This window comes from Eptesicus fuscus, chromosome 1 (assembly GCF_027574615.1).
Source record: "Eptesicus fuscus isolate TK198812 chromosome 1, DD_ASM_mEF_20220401, whole genome shotgun sequence".
Taxonomy (NCBI): domain Eukaryota; kingdom Metazoa; phylum Chordata; class Mammalia; order Chiroptera; family Vespertilionidae; genus Eptesicus; species Eptesicus fuscus.
Window position 1 is genome coordinate 25441069 of NC_072473.1, and position 19387 is coordinate 25460455.

At 38.0% G+C, this 19387-nt stretch overlaps 1 pseudogene; it reads right to left on the reverse strand.

Annotated features, from left to right (window-relative positions):
- Nucleotides 1-16090: 16090 nt before the first annotated feature.
- Nucleotides 16091-19387, reverse strand: part of LOC103297856 (40S ribosomal protein SA-like) — a 29367-nt pseudogene continuing 26070 nt past the window's right edge.

Sequence of the window (19387 nt, forward strand, 5' to 3'; positions counted from 1 at the left end):
ACCACCATTTGTCCACCATCCAGAGCTGAGGGGTCAGTGCTGACATGTACACATAAGGAAATACTGGACATTGAAATTGGGTCTCAAAAGAACTGTTGGTCCAGGGGGAAGCTCGCTACAGATTGATTCATTTGCCTGTTAGCATAACTATTATTGCTCGTCTCACATTCAGTTCTTATTAGTATATATCTAGTGACATATGATCTCGCTCATCTAGGGGAAATGATGAACAACATAGACTGAGGAACAAGAACAGAACCAGAAGCAAGGAGGCATCGATCGGACTATCGGGCCTCAGAGGGAGGATAGGGGAGGGGAGAGGGAGGGTGGGGGGAGGGGGAGAGTTCAACCGAAGGACCTGTATGCATGCATATAAGCCTATCCAACGGTTAAGTTCAACAGTGGATTGGGGCATGCGTGGGGAGAGGGGTGGGATGGGAATGGGGGGATGAGGACAAATATGTGACACCTTAATCAATAAAGAAATTAAAAAAAAAATAAAATAAAATAAAATAAAATAAAATAAACAAAATTGAAGGTGGAATCAGAAGCTTCACAGATAAAAAAAAGGGCTAAGAGAGTTCATCACTACCAAGCCAGCAATGCAAGAAATGCTAAAGAGACTGCTGTAAAAAGAAGAAAGAGAAAGGCAAAAAGAAACACAAACACTAAGGAAAAATATGGCAACAAACATGTACTTGTCAATAATAACATTAAATGTAAATGGAGTAAATGCACCAATCAAAAGATATAGGGTAGCTGAATGGATAAGAAAACATGACCCATATATTTTCTGTCTACAAGAGACCCACCTTAGATAAAAGGATTCACACAGACTGAGGGTGAAGGGATGGAAAAACATTTTTCAGGCAAATTGAAATGAGAAAAAAGTTGGGGTTGCGATACTTATATCAGATAAAATAGACCTCAAAATAAAGACCATAATAAGAGATAAGGAAGGCCACTACATAATACTAAAGGGAGCAATTCAACAAGAAGATATAACTCTGGTAAACATACCTACTCCCAATGCAGGAGCGCCCAAATACATAAAACATCTCCTGGAAGATATCAAGGGAGAGATCGACATCAATACAATCATAGTAGGGGACTTTAATACACCACTGACATCAATGGATAAATTCTCTGGACAAAAAATCAGCATAGAAACAACAATTCTAAATGACACACTAGATCAGAAGGACCTAATTGACATCTTCAGAGTATTTCATCCCAAAGCCAAGGAATATACGTTCTTCTCAGTTGCACATGGGACATTCTCAAAATTAGACCACATATTGGATAACAAGCAAAATCTCCCCAAATTCAAAAAGATTGAAATCATATGAAGCATTTTCTCCGAACACAATGGAGTAATACTAGAAAAAAACTACAATAAAAGCATTCCAAAAAATTCAAAGACTTGGAAGCTGAATAGCATGCTATTAAACAATGATTGGGTTAACAATGAGATCAAAGAAGAAATTAAAAACATCCTGGAGAATCATGACAATAAAAAGACAACAATGCAAAACCTATGGGACACCATGAAAGCAGTCCTGAGAGGAAAATGTAGCTCTACAGGCCTACCTCAAAAACCAAGAAAAAATGGTAATAAATCATCTAACTCAACAACTCAAAGAATTAGAAAGCGAACAACAAGAAAAGCCCACAGTGAGCAGAAGGAAGGAAATAATAAAGATCAGAGCAGAAATGAATGACATAGAGACCAATAAAACAATACATAAGATCAATAAAACCAAGAGTTAGTTCTTTGAAAGGATAAACAAGACTGATGAACTTCTAGCCAGGCTCACCAAGAAGCAAAGAGAGAGGACCCAAATAAACAAAATCAGAAGTGAAAGAGGTGAAATAACAAGAGACCCCACAGAAAAACAAAGGATTGTTAAAAAGTACTATCAACAACTCTATTCTAACAAACTAGACAACCTGGAGGAAATAGACGTATTCCTAGAAAAACACAACCTTCCAAAACATACTCAAGAAGAGTCTAAAAATCTCAATAGGCTGATAACTATGGAAGAAATTGAAGCAGTCATCAGAAAGCTTCCAGCAAACAAAAGCCCAGGGCCAGAAGGCTTCACAGGGGAGTTTTATAAAACATTCAAGGAAGAACTAAAACCTATCCTCCTCAGACTATTCCAGAAAATTCAAGAAGAAGGAACAGTTCCACGCTCCTTCTATGAAGCCAGCATCACCCTAATACCAAAACCAGATAAATAGAACACAATGAAAGAGAATTAAAGGCCAATATCCCTCATGAACATAGATGACAAAATCCTCAACAAAATTCTAGCAAATCAAATACAGGAGTACATCAGAAAGATCATACACCACGAGCAAGTATGATTTATCCCTGGGATGCAAGGATGGTACAATATTTTCAAATCAATAAATGTGATACATCACATAAACAAATTAAGAGATAAAAACCATATAGTCATATCAATTGATACAGAAAAAGCATTTGACAAAATCCAATACCCTTTCTTAATAAAATCTCTCAGCTAGTTGGGAACAGAAGGATCATACCTCAACATCATAAAAGCCATATATGACCAACCCACAGCCAACATCATACTAATGTGCAAAAACTAAAACCATTTCCTCTAAGAACAGTAACAAGACAGGAATGCCCACACTCTCCACTCCTGTTCAACATAGTGCTGGAAGTACGAACCATAGCAATCAGACAAGTAGAAGAAATAAAAGGCATCCAACTTGGAAAAGAAGAAGTAAAACTGCCCTTATTTGCAGATGACATGATACTGTACATAGCAAACCCTAAACACTCCATCAAAAAATTATTAGACTTGATAAATGAATTCGGCAAGGTAGCAGATACAAAATCAATGCCAAGAAATCCATGGCATTTCTATACACCAATAAAGAATTTATAGAAATAGAGACTAAAAAAGCAATCCCATTTACCATTGCACCAAAAAAATTAAGATACCAAGTCATAAACTTAACTAAGGAGGTAAAAGACCTATACGTGGAAAACTACATGACACTGAAAAAAGAGATAGAGGATGATGTAAACAGATGGAAGAACATACCATGTTCATGGATTGGTAGAATCAACATCATTAAAATGTCCATACTACCCAAAGCAATCTATAGATTCAATGCACTACCCATTAAAATACCAACAGCATATTTCACAGACCTAGAAAGAATACTCCAAAAATTCATCTGGAATAAAAAAAGACCCCGAATAGCAACAGCAATCCTGAGAAAGAAGAATAAAGTAGGAGGGATCTCAATACCAGATTTCAAGCTGTATTACAAAGCCACTGTTCTCAAAACAGCCTGGTACTGGCACAAGAACAGACATATAGACCAATGGAATAGAATAGAGAATCCAGTTATCGACCCAAACCACTATGCTCAATTAATATTTGACAAAGGAGGCATGAACATACAATGGAATCAAGACAGTCTCTTCAATAAATGGTGTTGGGAAAATTAGACAGATACATGCAAAAAAATGAAACTAGACCCCCAACCTACACCATACACAAAAATAAACTCAAAATGGATACAATACTTAAACATAAGATGGGAAACCATAAAAATACTAGAGGAATCCACAGGCAGCAAAATCTCAGACATATGCCAAAAGAACTTCTTTACTGATATTGTTCCTAGGGCAATGGAAGCTGAAGGGAAAATAAACAAATGGGACTACATCAAAATAAAAAGCTTTTTCACAGCAAAGGAAACCACCAATAAAACAACAATAAAGCCCACTGCATGGGAGAACATATTTGCCAACAATATCAACGATAAGGGTTTAATCTCCAACATCTACAGAGAACTCACACAACTTAACAAAAAGAAGACAAACAACCCAATCAAAAAATGGGCAACTGATCTAAATAGACACTTTTCAAAAGAAGACTGAAGGAAGGCCAAGAGGCATATTAAAACCTACTCAAAGTCACTAATTATCAGAGAGATGCAAATGCGGTACCATCTTAAACCAGTCAGAATGGCTATCATCAACAAATCAGAAAAAGACAAGGGTTGGCGAGGATGCGGAGAAAAAGGAACCCTCATGCACTGCTGGTGTGAATGCAGACTGGTGCAGCCACTGTGGAAAACAGTATGGAGATTCCTTAAAAAACTAAAAATGGAACTCCCATTTGACCCAATGATCCCTCTTCTAGGAATATATCCCAAGAAAATAAAAACACCAATCAGAAAGGATATATGCACCCCTATGTTCATAGAAGCACAATTCACCATAGCTAAGATTTGGAAACAGCTTAAATGCCCATCGGCAGATGAGTGGATTAAAAAACTGTGGTATATCTACACAATGGAATACTATGCTGCAGTAAAAATGAAGGAGTTCCTACCATTTACAACTACATGGAGAGCATTATGCTAAGTGAAATATGCCAGGCAGAGAAAGATAAACACCTCATGATCTCACTCATTTGTGGAATATAATTAACGGCATAGACTGATAAAGAAGAACAGACCCAGAGACTGAATAACATCAATCAGAACCTCAAACCTCAGGGAAGGAGGGGGTTGGTGGGAGTAAGGGGGAGAGATCAACCAGGGACTTGTGTGCATACATACAAGTCTAATCAATGGATGCAGATAACAGGATGGCGGGGTACGGGTGGAGGGTAGGGGCTAATGGGGGGATAAGGACACATATGTAAAATAATAATAATAATAAAATAAAATAAAAAATAAAATAAAATAAAATAAATAAAAAAAAATAAAATAAAATACACTGAATGGCCAGATTATTATGATTTCTGAATGCAAAGTAATCTGGCCACTCAGTGTATATCCTATATAATAAAAGGCTAATATGCAAATTATCCCCTTTACCAGGAGTTCAACCAGCAGGCAGGCCGACCAACCACCCATGTCCCCTCCCCCTGGCCAGGCTGGCCTGACCCTACCCATCCTACCCATGCATGAATTCATGCACTGGGCCTCTAATATATATATATATAAAGTTGACAAATGTTTTCCTTAAAGGAGCAACCTATCAGGCTGATCAAATCATTCTAGATTTTATGAGTCAGCATAATTTTTTAAGGGTGTTTCAGTGTGACATTTTGAATCTTCTTGTACCTTGTCTCTTTATAGTTTCTCCAATTAGGTTTGTTGAACTTCAGCTCTTTCCATTCATATTTTCCTTGTATTATGTTTATGTGCTAACTAGAGGCACAGTGCACAAAATTTGTGCATGGGGGGAGTCCTCAGCCCGGCCTGCACCCTCTCCAATCTGGGACCCCTTGGGGGATGTCTGACTGTCTAAACCAGCAGTCGGACATCCCTCTCACAATTCAGGACCACTGGCTCCTAATCGCTTGCCTGTCTGCCTGCCTGATTGCCCCTAACTGCCCTCCCCTGAAGGCCTGATCACTCCCTAACTGCCCTCCCCTGCTGGTCCGATCGCCCCTAACCACCTCTGCCTCAGCTCCTGTCACCATGGTTTTGTCTAGAAGGACAACCGGAAGATGTCTGGTCTAATTAGCATATTGCCCTTTTATTAGTATATATACTGAAAATGCTCAAACAAACCGAACTATACCAAAATGAATTATATTCTTGTTGCCTTAAATACCAGTCATAATTGAAAACTTACCCTAATCTCTCAGGTTTATTTTTCCCAGAAGACTTTTTAAAAATGTCTTATATAATCATCTGCCTATAGTCACTAATGCCTACATGTAGGCTGTGTCTCAGTTTTAGAAAGATTTCAAGCCTTGTTGGAGAGGAGAATCATTATTGCAATCAATCCTCAAGTTGATCAAGTTGATCAAGCTACTCTACTTTATGTTCTAGTTTTACAAACTTAGTTTCTTCTTGGGATCAAATACTCACTTTATTGTCTGGACTATGATATTAGTCATGATCTTGATAAATAACCCAGCACATCAATGATTTCAGGACTGGGATTCTGATTTTATCACGCCCACATCCTTGCCTCTTGATTCAGAACTTCATACACCATGCCCTAGGGCTGGCTTCCTTCGTCCTCATGTCTCTTGACAAGTAACAGCTTGTCTGCTTACCACATCTCAACACTATCTTGCCTCCCTGTAGGTTCCTGTTTTTTGTGCCCTGTCTGCCAGCTATGTCACCTTTACTGTAGCTCCTCAGGCTGGCTAGTTACCTGTCAGTTTCTCTCAAGATAACTGACTTTTACAGTATGGCTGACCTTTCTCACCTGCCAGCAGTTTTTTTCTCCAGCGAGTACATCTAGTTTTAGGCACAAACTCTCTAAAATTGGCCCTCATCTTACAATCAAACCTTCTTTGAAGAGACATTCAACAGAAAAAACAAAAAAATACACACAAAAAAAACACCTCCATGCTAGTTCACATTATCTATTTGAAGATGGCTAACACAACATTTAATATTATCTTACCTAATAATAGACAAACATGCAAATTGTCCATACCTCTGCTATGCCACCAGCCAATCAGGAATGATATGCAAATTAACCCAATAATGATGGCGGTTAATTTGCATACTCAGCCACAGAGTGATGGGGGTGGGACGCTTGTGTCATTGCCATGGCAACGACGCAGGAATTCTGCTCCACCCCCTGTCTCTCAGGGCCTCTGGCAGCTTGGGAAGGAGGGGCCGAAGCAGAAAGAGTTGGCTCTGCAGCCTGAGTGGAAAGGGTCTGGACCAGAGTGGAAAGGCAGTGCTGGCAGCCAGGGAAAGGAAAGCCCATTCTAGCTCAAATCTTTGTGCATCAGGCTTCTAGTCTACTAGATATTTGTTCAGAATTTTCCACAAATCTTTTAATCTCTTTGAAAATTAGATTCATATCTTCAAAATCCACCTGATATCTAAGTTATAAATTTTAAATAAAATATACACGTTCTTTAAAAATATCACTTTATTTTACTACATGTAAAATATATCTATCAGAAAAAAATAGCTACATTTCTGTTTAATCTACTAAAACATGTTACTTATTTAAATGAGTCATTACAAGCTTGTCATGTAGAAGATATCAATTTAAACACCACAAAAGAAAACTAGTGCCTCCATTAACATGACATTCAAATTAGTAGATGAACTACAGAGACAAAGAAAAACCATCAGAATTACAGAGAGGAAAAGTATGACCTTGTGCTTGTTTCTTTCAACATCAATAGACTTTTAAATTTGGAGTTAATTTTAATGTGATTCATGTTTTCAATTTGTGCTTGAAAATATTTTTATCTAGAAAAAATGAAGCCTTTTTTCACACTATTTCCTTTAATCTATGTCAGCTTCACTTATAATCTAACCTTCTGAAGGCATGTTACTTCTTAAAAATATCTCACATATTCTTTTCCAAATAAATTCATTAACATTATTTGACATAAGACATGGAAGATAAAAGCACAGTAATATGGTTCAGAAGCACATCTCCATTTCTGAAACAGTTAATTTTAGGATGACACTAGGAAAATAGTATCATATAATATATAAATCTTTAACAAAAGCCCCCTTCCCATTTTCTAATAATGCATTCGAAAGCAATGCTAACTCTTTTGGGGAGACAGTATATGAAGGATTTTAAGAATCAGAATCAGAGAAAAAGGGGTAAAAGTCCTGATTCTACATTATGTTTGTTGTATGACCTTTGACAAATATTTCCCCCATTTCATCCTTTGTCTACATAACCACACTTTTAAAAATTATTGAATGAGCTAATTTATATAAACTGCTTAGCAGTGCTTGGCATGTGAAAAGTGTTTAATTAACAGTAGCTATTATCATCATCATCTTATTATCAATAATCTCTATATTCCTATTGTTCTTGACCTTTATTTTCATTTAACTTGTACTATAATATTGTGAAATTCCTTTAATGACACTCATAACATTTTACCACAGACAACTGGTATATATGTGAGCACTTCTAATATTATGTCAGGCTCTGGTATTTTACTTTTGCAAAAGGGTGTGTTGAGATATGTAGAAAAGATAAATGAGAACATTAAAAAGGTGCATTTTAAGTAGTTTATTTCTTGAGAGTACATTCAGAGGACAGGAAAATCTATTCTTTCCTATGTATTCTTTTGAAACCTCTTGCCCAGAGAGGCTGCAGGATCATCCATCATTTCCTACTGTTTCTACATCCATCACATCTTTTTCCTCTGTTTTCCATATGACCTCATTAGCTTTTCTGATTGTAGTAGTAAGCAGAACTAGTCATGAATAAATTCAGATTAGGAACAAAGGAGAAACACAGTGGCCAGACATGACCTTTGGTCTCTATAGCCTATGGCCCTCAGGGTATTTTTATCTATCATGAGAAAGAATTTATTACATCCCGCTGTGCAGAAGCGTAGGGTGGGCATTAGAGAGATGGATTTAAATGGGCATGATCTTCCAGCTCTGGAAGACATATTTAGGTGTTAATTATTTAGCATTTATCAAATGTCCCCTGTGCTGACTCTGTCAAAACAAATCAAGAGCTCTGCTTTTAAAAACGCAGTGTTCTAATAAAGCCAAAAAGAAAATAGCCAGAGTAAATATACATAGGAGATGCTGGACATAGAGTTATACATTTTACAATAAGAAAGTAAACAGATACAATATGATCCTCCTATTTTTCTATTTAGCACTATAGTATTGCTGCTGCTGAATTAAAATGTTGACAGTTGCCCAGCCAATGTTGCACAGTGGTTAAGTGTCGACCCATGAACCATGAGGTCACAGTTTGATTCCTGGTCAGAGCACATGCCCAGGTTGTGGGCTCAATCCTTAGTAGGGGTATGCAGGAGGCAGCTGATTGATCTTTCTCTCACATCATTGTTTCTATGTCTCTGTCCCTCTCCCTTCCTCTCTCTCTAAAAAAATCAATAAAAACATATTTAAAAAAAAATGTTGACAGTAGAGAGAAATTCAAGATAATGCACTCTTGGGAACATTGTAAAATATCCCTATCTTTCATTTTATTCAGAAGCCATCTTTTTAGATCTCATTTTCTTTGTAAGTCAGAAAACTTGCATTAAACATATTTCATGTTCCCAGAATTATATTCTCTTTATATTCTCTTTGGGGGGGGGGGTTAAAATAGAGTACAAAATCCCCCAAAGAGAAGACACAAATAAAGAAACAACCAGCAAATAATCCTAATAAAAATATTAAATTCTACACGTTCTCAAAAAGAAAATAGAAGTTGGAAGAGAGATAAATCAGGGAAGACTAGATTAGTTTTTCAAAATTATGGATTTAATTAAATTGTAAGTGAAGTTTAAGTATAAATTTAAAACAATGTTTGTAAAGTTATTTTCTTTATATTTATCTTTATATTTTTCTTTAAACTGAAGAATTATGAGGTAATACTCAATATTAGCAAATACTGTTTAAACACAATGGTGTCAATTCCTTCATAAAATAATAAAGAAGGAAAGAGAAAGAGAGGACTTTCTTTCACATAGAATGATCTACTCTTTTTATCTGGGTGACAAAATCATAAAGATAGTGATTGATTCAAGATATATAGGAAACCCCCAAATTTAAGAATTAGACAGAGGAAAAGAATCCAGGTGATAAGCCAGGGATAAAGTAGTCACAATGGTCAGAGGAGATCCAGGAGTATGGAGGCCCAGGATATAAATTTTCTCTTGCTTTCTTAAGGTGTTTTTTTTTTTCTTTTGTGATAAGGGCACTTAATATAAGATCTACCCTCTTAGAAAATATTTAAGCATACAATTGCTATGTAAAAATAACACAAATTTAGTGTCTTAAAACTATACCCATTTATTCCATCACAGTTATGTTGATCAGAAGTCTGGGTACAAGGTCTCACAATCTAAAATCAAACTATCTGCCACGTTGGTTTATTATCTGGAGACTTGGGGAGATTCTGTGTACAGTCCCATTCAGATTGTTTGCATAATGCAGTTCCATATAGCTGGAGGACTGAGGACCATATTTTCTTACTTCCTGTTGGCCAGGGCCTTCTCTCAGCAAGTTCAGACTACTCACATTCTTTCACACATGCTCCCTTATCCTACACTCCATCTTTAAACAAAAATTGGTAAGTCAGTTCCTTCCCATACTTTGAATGTCTCTGACTGTTCTTTTTTGTAAAAAAAAAAATGTTTTTTAATTGATTTCAGAGAGAGGAAAGAAGAGGGAGAGAGAGGTAGAAACATCAATGATGAGAGAGAATCAACTATTGGCTGCCTCCTGCATGCCCCCTACTGGGAATCAAGCCTTCAACTCTGGCATGTGCCCTGACTGGGAATCTAACGATGCCTCCTAGTTCATGGATCAACGCTCAATCATTGAGCCACACTGGCCGGGCTCTCTGACTTCCCTTTGTGCAAACAGCTGTAGAAAACTCTACTTTTAAAGGATTCATTTGATTAAGTCAGGCCCTCCTGGATAATGTCCACTGACTTGAGACTTTGATTACACTTGAAAGATTCCTTCACAACAGTCCCTAAATTACTGTTTGATTTAATAATCAAGGGAGAGGAATCTTGGAGTGGAGACATCTCTAGAATTTTGCCTTCTCTCTATCTATCTATCTATCTATCTATCTATCTATCTATCTATCTATCTCCCTAATATACAAATAGACCAAACGGCCGAACAACCAAACAACTGGTCTCTATGATGTGCGCTGAGCACCAGGGGATGCATGGAGAACATGACGGGTGTCGGCCACAGTGGGATGGTGGAGCAAGTGAGCGGGGCGCCAGACCAAGGCAGGATGTCAGTCGCTGTCATCGGTGCGAGCCTCTGGTGGTTACTGAAAATTCTTTGCTCCTGCGTGCCACAGTCCCACCCGGCACTCACACCAGCTGCAGGTTCCTGGCCTAACCCCAGCCGTGATGATTCGGCGCCATCAGTGGGTGCAAGCAGTGGCTGTCAGCCCTGAACACCCATTGGGGCTTCAACACCACCCCCTATTCCTGAGGGGTGGTCTGGGCTGGCAGCCGCCACTTGTACCCGCTGCCAGCAACGGCCCCACTCACACCCTCTGTAGCCAGTGCTGGAGCCACCACTCGAACCTGCTGCCAATGCCCAATGCCAGTCCCAATCACTCGGCGCTGGCATTGGGTGTGAGTGGTGGTTGCTGGCCCCAATTGCCCATAAGGGCTTCTCCACCTCCCCCTGCTCCTGAAAAGCAATTGGAGCAGCAGCTGCCACTTGCACTCGCTGCTGGCTCCTGGCCCAATTGCTCCATGCCATCAGCACATGGGAATGGCAGCTACAGGAGTGGGGTGCATGGTGGGAGGGGCTGAGCAGGGGTGCAGAGGATGGGCTAAGACCCGCCCCTGTGCCCACCACAGCCTCCTGGCCCACAGTTCCTTCCAAGGTGCATAAATCTGTGCAGTGGGCTCGTAGCATCCCATAACAAACAAACAAACAGACCTTTTTTTTTTTTTTAGAATAATAGGATAAACCAAATATAAACTGTGATGGCAGGCTAAAGTACATCAAGTATTAAGTAAAAGACACTGTATTATTAATCTGGTAGAGCAGGGCAACATTGGAGTGAGCTAATTTGGCAGAGAGATGGGGTTAAAGAGAATATTGGAAGAGTGATGAAATTGCAATGAAATGCAGATTAAGTGGTTGGTTGGAAAGCATAGATACTAAATATAACATAATAAGAAATAGAAATAAATTCCTATATACATTTAGAGTAACATTGAGAATCCCAAAAAATCTTAAAAAGCACTTAGAAAAGATAGATTACTAGAGACAAATGGGAGTTAAAGTTGCAAAAACAAAACAAAATAAATAAAAAACAAATTTAAAAACTCAATAGCAATAGTGAAGGGAAGACCTGGGGAGGGGCTGGGAGTGGGGTGGAGAGGTCAATGGTGGGGGGATAGAAAAGGGGACATCATAAAAAGCTTCTGCACAGCAAAAGAAACCATCAACAAAACAACAATAAAGCCCATTGCATGGGAGAACATATTTGCCAATGTTATCTCTGATAAGGGTTTAATCTCCAACATCTACAGGGAACTCATATAACTTAACAAAAAAAAAGGTAAAACAATCCAATCAAAAATGGGCAACGGACCTAAATAGATACTTTTCAAAAGTGGACATACAAAAGGCCAAGAGACATATGAAAACATGCTCAAAGTCACTTATCATCTGAGAGATGCAAATCAAGATAACAATGAGGTACCATCTCACACCTGTCAGAATGGCTATCATCAACAAACCACAAGTGCTGGTGAGGATGTGGAGAAAAAGGAACCCTCATGCACTGCTGGCGGGAATGCAGACTTGTGCAGCCACTGTGGAAAACAGTAAGGAATTTCCTCAAAAAGTTAAAAATGGACCTGCCATTTGACCCAATGATCCTACTTCCAAGAATATATCCCAAGAAACTAGAAACACCAATCAAAAAGGATATATGCACCCATATATTCATAGCAGCACAAGATACAATAGCTAAGATTTGAAAACAGCCTAAGTGCCCATCAGCAGATGAGTGGATTAAAAAACCATGGTACATGTACACAATGGAATACTATGCTGCTTTGAAAAGGAAGGATCTCCTACCATTTGCAACAGCATGGATGGAGCTGGAGACCATTATGTTAAGTGAAATAAGCCAGTCAGAGAAATATAAATATCACATGATCTCACTCATTTGTGGATTATAATGAACAACATAAACTGATGAACAAAAACCGTTCCAGAGACAGAGAAACATCGATCAGATGCTCAAACCTCAGAGGGAAGGTAGGGGAAGGTGGGGGGAAGTGGGAGAGATCAACCAAAGGACTTGTATGCATGCATATAAGCCTAACCAATGGACACAGACACCAGGGGGGTAAGGGCATGAGCAGGGGTGGGGTGGGGGGCAATAAGGGGATAAGGTTACATATGTAATACCTTAATCAATAAAGGAAAAAAAGGGGACATCTGTAACACTTTCAACAATAAATATAAAAATTTAAAAATTCATATGCACACACACAAAAGTTAAATCTGATGACAGAACAATTTAAATTTGATTGGCCTTGTCTAGCAACATAAAGGTTTTGTAAAACTGTGATCTGTAAGTGGAAGTGGGACAGAATGGAGTCAGATAGATCTGGATCGAAATGGCCATTCTGCCACCAGAGTTTGATGATGTATCTATGAAATCCAGCATACTGCCTAGTTCATAGGTAACACTAAACATCTATTAAGTCTGTTCTCATGCTTATCAAATGAGAAAGTCAGTTTTAATTTAAGTTGAAGTGCCAAGGTGGCTTAAGTATATTAAATGAACTTTGTGTACTGTTTCCTTCAAAGGGCAGTAAAGAATTCACAGATGTGTTCATTGTCCTAAAATGACAGATTTTAGATATGCTTGACATGTATATCTTTTTAACCAAGATTATGAACTTTATATCACTGTAGTCTGTCACTGCCAAATGTAGTTTCGCTCAGGGGAATACTTTATTTTTCATCAAACTCTCCTGTTGGGAAAACTATGTTTTTAATAGTGTTTCTACTTGTTTTGTGAGATTTTATTTAAAAGTGATAATAAAAGTTTAATATCTTCTTAAAAACAGCATTGTCCTTTCAAAATAAGATCTAAAACATGACTATCCATTTTGAAAATAGCCTATCCATGTGCTCTGCTTCCTTAGCAATAGAGAAAACAGAAAATGGGCATTAATTCTATGAGACTAGTAGAGAATGAAATGCCTCTCACAAAAAGTATAAAAATTCACTTAAAAGAATTAATTTGAGAATTGTTTGAAAAAAACTTCATATGGAAATAAATTTTGTATTTGAGTTTATTTTATCTTAAAAATATTTCATAAAATATATTATGATTGACCTCACTTATTTTTATCTTTCTTTTTTTAAAATATATTTTATTGATTTTTTACAGAGAGGAAGGGAGAGGGAAAGAGAGTGAGAAACATCGATGAGAGAGAAACATTGATCAGCTGCCTCCTGCACACCTCCTACTGGGGATGTGCCCGCAACCAAGGTACATGCCCTTGACCGGAATCGAACCTGGGACCCTTAAGTCCGCAGGCCGACACTCTATCCACTGAGCCAAACAGGTTAGGGCTATTTTTATCTTTCATTTGTGGTTCGTTATAGAAATGCAATTTGTAATGTATGTGTTTAAATAATAAAGCCAATATTTGGTACAAGAAAAAAAATCAACAGCAATAATGGAAGCCAGAAGATAGTGGAATATTGTTTACAAATTGTTGAAGAAAAAAATTATCAACCTAATAGCATTTGTCTATCAAAGCTGTCTTTCAACAAAGAGATGAAAACAATAACATTTTAGAATACATGAAAACAGTCAGATTTTACCATAAATAAGCCTACACTGAAGGAACTTCTAAAGAATTTACTTTCTGAGGAGAAAGCTTAACAGTGAAAACAAGAAGATTAAAATGTATACATATTTGCCCTAGCCAGTGTGGCTCAATGGGCTGGGCATCTTCCTGTGCACCTAAAGGTTGCTTGTTAAATTCCAGGTCAGGGCACATGCCAGGGTTGTAGGTTTGATCCTCAGTAGGGAGTATGCAGGAGGCAGCCAGTCAATGTTTCACTCTCACATCATTATCTCCTATATCTCCTTTCCTCTCTCTAAAAAATCAATTAAAAATCTTTTTAAAATGTAGACATATATAACAAGTATTTTCCATATAAAATAAGAATAATAAAAACAATAGCAACAATAAGTTTAATATGTGGAGTTCAAATAAAGGCAGATACACCATAATACAATGTAACAGATGTCAAAACTGTGATGATAAAAGTTAAAGTTTTAGGATCTTTGCATTGGTCAGTAAGTTTTTCAATTATTAACTTTAGGCTGTGTTAAATAAATATTCAGTATAAAATGTCAAATACTAGTATAACCAATAAAAGAAAGTTTCTGTATGCATTCAAAACCAATAGAAGGAAAAATAATTTGTGAAAGAAAACAAACATTAAAAAAAAAAAAACAAGAAAGGAGAGATGCAGCAGCTAGCTCAGAGAAAATGCAACAAATATAAAAAGAAACTTAAATTTATAGAAACTAATCCAGTTATCAGTATTCTATTATACCTGTTGGCATGTATAAAATTTTATGGCTAGAAGCTCACAGAGCAGACAATAATGTTTATTGGAAAATAGTAGTGTTTACTGGAAAAACAAACAAACATGGAAATAGGAGCAAAAACAGGTGAGCATGTCCTCTGTTGCCCATTGAATTCTAGGTCATTGAAAATGTATTTCAGGGTAGGCCTCAGACTGGAAGAAGGTCCTTACATATGCGCTATGGAGCTTTTAAGCATTTTTAATCCATAGGAAGCATGGTTAAATCAGGAACAATACTACAATAGCAATTTGACAAGGCAGAGTCTTGACTCTAGCCCTTCCCTGCAATCTCAGCATTTACGGTAGATTGGTAGCATTATCTGCCCCTTCTGGATTAAGCCATCTAATTGTCTACACTAATAAGAGAGTAACATGCTAATTGACCGTACCTTCGCAATGCCTATCAGCCAATCAGGAGTGAGTATGCAAAATAACCCAACAAAGGTGGTGGGTTAATTTGCATATGCAGGCCCCGAGCTCCTGGGGGTGGGGTGGGATGCTTGCGTCATCGCCATGGCGACAATGCAGGTGTTCTGCACAACCCCAGCCGCTCCAGGCCTCTGGGCAGTGTGGGAAGGCAGAAAGGCGGATCTGGCCAGGGCAAAGGCAGTTCCAGCAGCCAGGGTAAGGAAGGTCCATTCTTGCATGAATCTTTATGCATCAGGCCTCTAGTAGCCATATAATAGGTCAACACAACAGCAAGATTTGGCATGTTCCCTTCATATGATAAGGGGCTGAGGTCCAAATCTTCATATGTACCAGGAATAAAATTTCTTAGTCACCAGGCCATAACTGATCTCCACGAAGCTTTACAGCAGTGTAAGAACTCTACTTTTTTGTTTCTAGGGACCATTCTGGAACAAGTTAACCCTTATGATTTAATAATTAATGTACCTGTTGGCCATTTGTATATCTTCTTTGACCACTTTTTTAGAAACTGTTTATTTTCCCTCAACTTTATTTCTATTCTGTTAAGAGTTTGTGGAAGAACAGTTTAAGACCACTCAGTGGTTGTCCCTACCCATTCAATGGCCTGAGCAGTGAGGGCTGCTTACCAGTCTTCAGTGGTGGCCGACAGCTCCAGTCTTCAGTAGGGAACTGCTTTATAGGTACAGATGCCACCTGTGTGCCTTCAGCCTAGTCCACAACCTTGAGTTTATTAACAATAAACTCAGAAATTGGAGCAGTCCATTCACCCTGAAATCCTCCATGGTCACAGCCTTTTCTGCAGCGGCCTGCTCTTCCTATGCAATCTCTTCAGGATCTCTGTAGAAGTAGAGATCAGGCATGGCCACTCATGGGTGTTCACAGGAGATGGTGCCATGCATGCGAAATACATCCTGGGCCAGCATCCACCCACATCAGACCACTATATGAGCCTCCTTGTTGTTGCAAGGGATGGCAATGTCCACGTAGCACAGAAGAGAATCTGTGTTACACAGAGCAATGGTGGGCAGGTTAATGTAAGGTGCCTCTGTGAGAGGCCGGTGTTCAGCCTTGGGATCAGTAACCACCAGAAAAGTTGCCGTTGATCTGGTTTGTGTATAAAGTGGGAAGCAATATAATTGGTGTCAGGGGACGCTACAATCTTCAGCTATTGCCCAGTATTCCTAGAGGATATGACACTGACATCAGCCAGTGGTAATGATGACATGAGCTGCCCGCAAAAGCTCCTCCCAGGTTCTCTTTGGATTTATGATGTACATGCCACCACTCTCCCCTTTGTTTCATTTAGAAATCAAAGTTGGTGCCACTTAAGTCCCTGCTTCAAGAGATTTGAGGGCATACTCCTTCATTTGCAGGACATCTAGAGCTCTGGACATTATAAAAGTTTCCCTTTCTGAGAGAAACACAGAACAATGCCATATGAGTTCCCATCTGGTTAGCATTGGAAAGTAGACTTTATTTTTTTTCCTCTAGAATAAATAAATACATGTATCTTAGCTCTCCACTAAAATGCCTGGGAAACTATGACAACCCAGTAGAAAAAGTAAACCTACCACCCAGATATATTTTCCAAATATATTTTTCCACTAAAATAAACTACCAGGGTTCCTTGGTGATATGTGTGATTCCAAGGTATGACTAGAAATATCCAAGATGAGTCTGGTTACCTTGGCATTTCAGAAATCCTATACCTATACTCTGTCACACACTATGCAAGGATACAGAAGGCACTTGGACTCCCATTAGCCAAAGAAAGGAACACTTGTGCTTCGAAAAGAAGAATAAGTACTAAAATGTATCAAATCTATTAAAATGGATAACACTGATTACCATATTTATGCTTAACCCTTCAGTGTTCATCTCTTGAGATTTTTACTTAGGTAATCAGTTCATTATTCAGGAAATTCATACAGATGGTAAAATAACCAATAGAAATTGCATAGCACTACTTATGATATACTAGAGGCCTGGTGCACGAAAATTTGTTTCCTTGGGGGGGTCCCTCAGCCCAGCATGCACCCTCTTGTAGACCAGGAGCCCTTGGGGTATGTCCAACTGATGGCTTAGGCCCTCTCCTGCCTGAGCCGCAATCTGGCCTCCCTCTGTGGGAGGAGACCCGCAGGCTGATCGGGGGACAGCGCAGGCCAATGAGTGGCTGGCCCCACCCCCAGATCAACCCTCCACCACTGCCAGTCGCCGCTGCCCCCTGATCACCATCCCCTCCCTCTGCCCACTGGCACCTGCCTTGGCTGGCCTGGTGCTGCCCACTTGCTGACCCCCACCCCCCTTCCCCCGCCGACCAGACATTCCGTCATTCAGTAGATTTGCATATTAGGCTTTTATTATATAAGATTCTTGCCAAGATAAAATAAAATAAACTGAATCAATTGACTTCTACATCTAACAGTTACATAAATTTTGACAAATAGAAAAAAAATTATGAGAATTTTAAACACACAAAACAGAATAATACATTAAAACTAGAATAAATCAAAGAATATAGAAATTAGGAGATAATAAATATAAAATTAGAAATTTATGAAATCCAAAACAAATATGATACACCATAGAGAAAATCATCAAGAAAACGTTGATTATTTAAAAAATAAAACTTCATTGATGCTGGCAAAATTAATCAATAAGAACAGCAACACATGTAAACAATATGAGAGAGAACATAAGTAGAGATACAAAGAGAATACAATGAAGAATGTTATGACAATAAGCTTGAAATTTTATACAAAATTGTCAATTTCCTAGAAAATAATGTTATAAAAATTGACTCAAAAACATTGTCTTTTAACAAATAAATTTGAATCAGTATTTTGAAATGTAAAATGAGGCCTATGTAATTTTCAGGCAAATTCTACCTAATTGCAGAATATAAATCTAATCTTATACACAAATTTACAGAGAATCAAAATGAAGTAGATTACTCCGTAAGTCATTTAATTAAGAGAATATAACTTTAATAGTAAAACCTGACCATAGCAGACTGTGAAAGAGAAATTAGAGACCAAAGGACTTATTAACATAAATGCAAAGATCCTAGACAAAATATTAGCAATTTTTACCCAGCAGCGTATTAAAAAATATAACACATCTTGCCCAGTTGAATTTTTAAGAACTTTTCAAAATTACATTACAATTTCATAACGGTACTCTGACTGTCATGTTAAGAAGAGACTGACATGGGAGAAGAGGCAGAATGTGGGAGAGCAGTAAGAAGCAGGGTTGCCAGGCAAATCTTTTATTGTCTAAATGAGATAACTTTAATTAAGAGGTTATTGCAATAATTGAGATAAGATTTGTTGTTGGCTTGTACCAGGATGGGGGCAAGGCAGATGGTGAACAATAGTCAGATTCTGGAAACATTTTGATGTTAAATCCAACAGGCTTTTTTGATGGTTTATATATAGATTATTTTCTATCCTTCTATCATCGTTTTCCCACACTGTTCTAGGCCATTATCCTCCCTTACTGCAGTTCTGAAACAGCCTCCTAATTGCTGTTTTCTCTAGTCTTGTCTCTCTACAACTCAAAATTCAAGTTTAACATTTCTAAAAATACAAATCTGATTATTCACTACCTAAGTTCCTTCAACGACTTATTTTTGCCCTTTGGATATTGTCTGACTCTTAAAAATAGATGACATTCTACATAATCCTTTTCCATATGGCCCATTTGCTAAATTCAAATATTAATTAACATAATTTTAAATCGGTATAATTTTTAAGGTAAAAATACATATTGTCATTGAAGGAAGGGGAGGACAAATACCATATCCCATTCAGGTTTTCATCAGTCATGGAACATGGCTGTGTCCACAATTTTATATTATTGG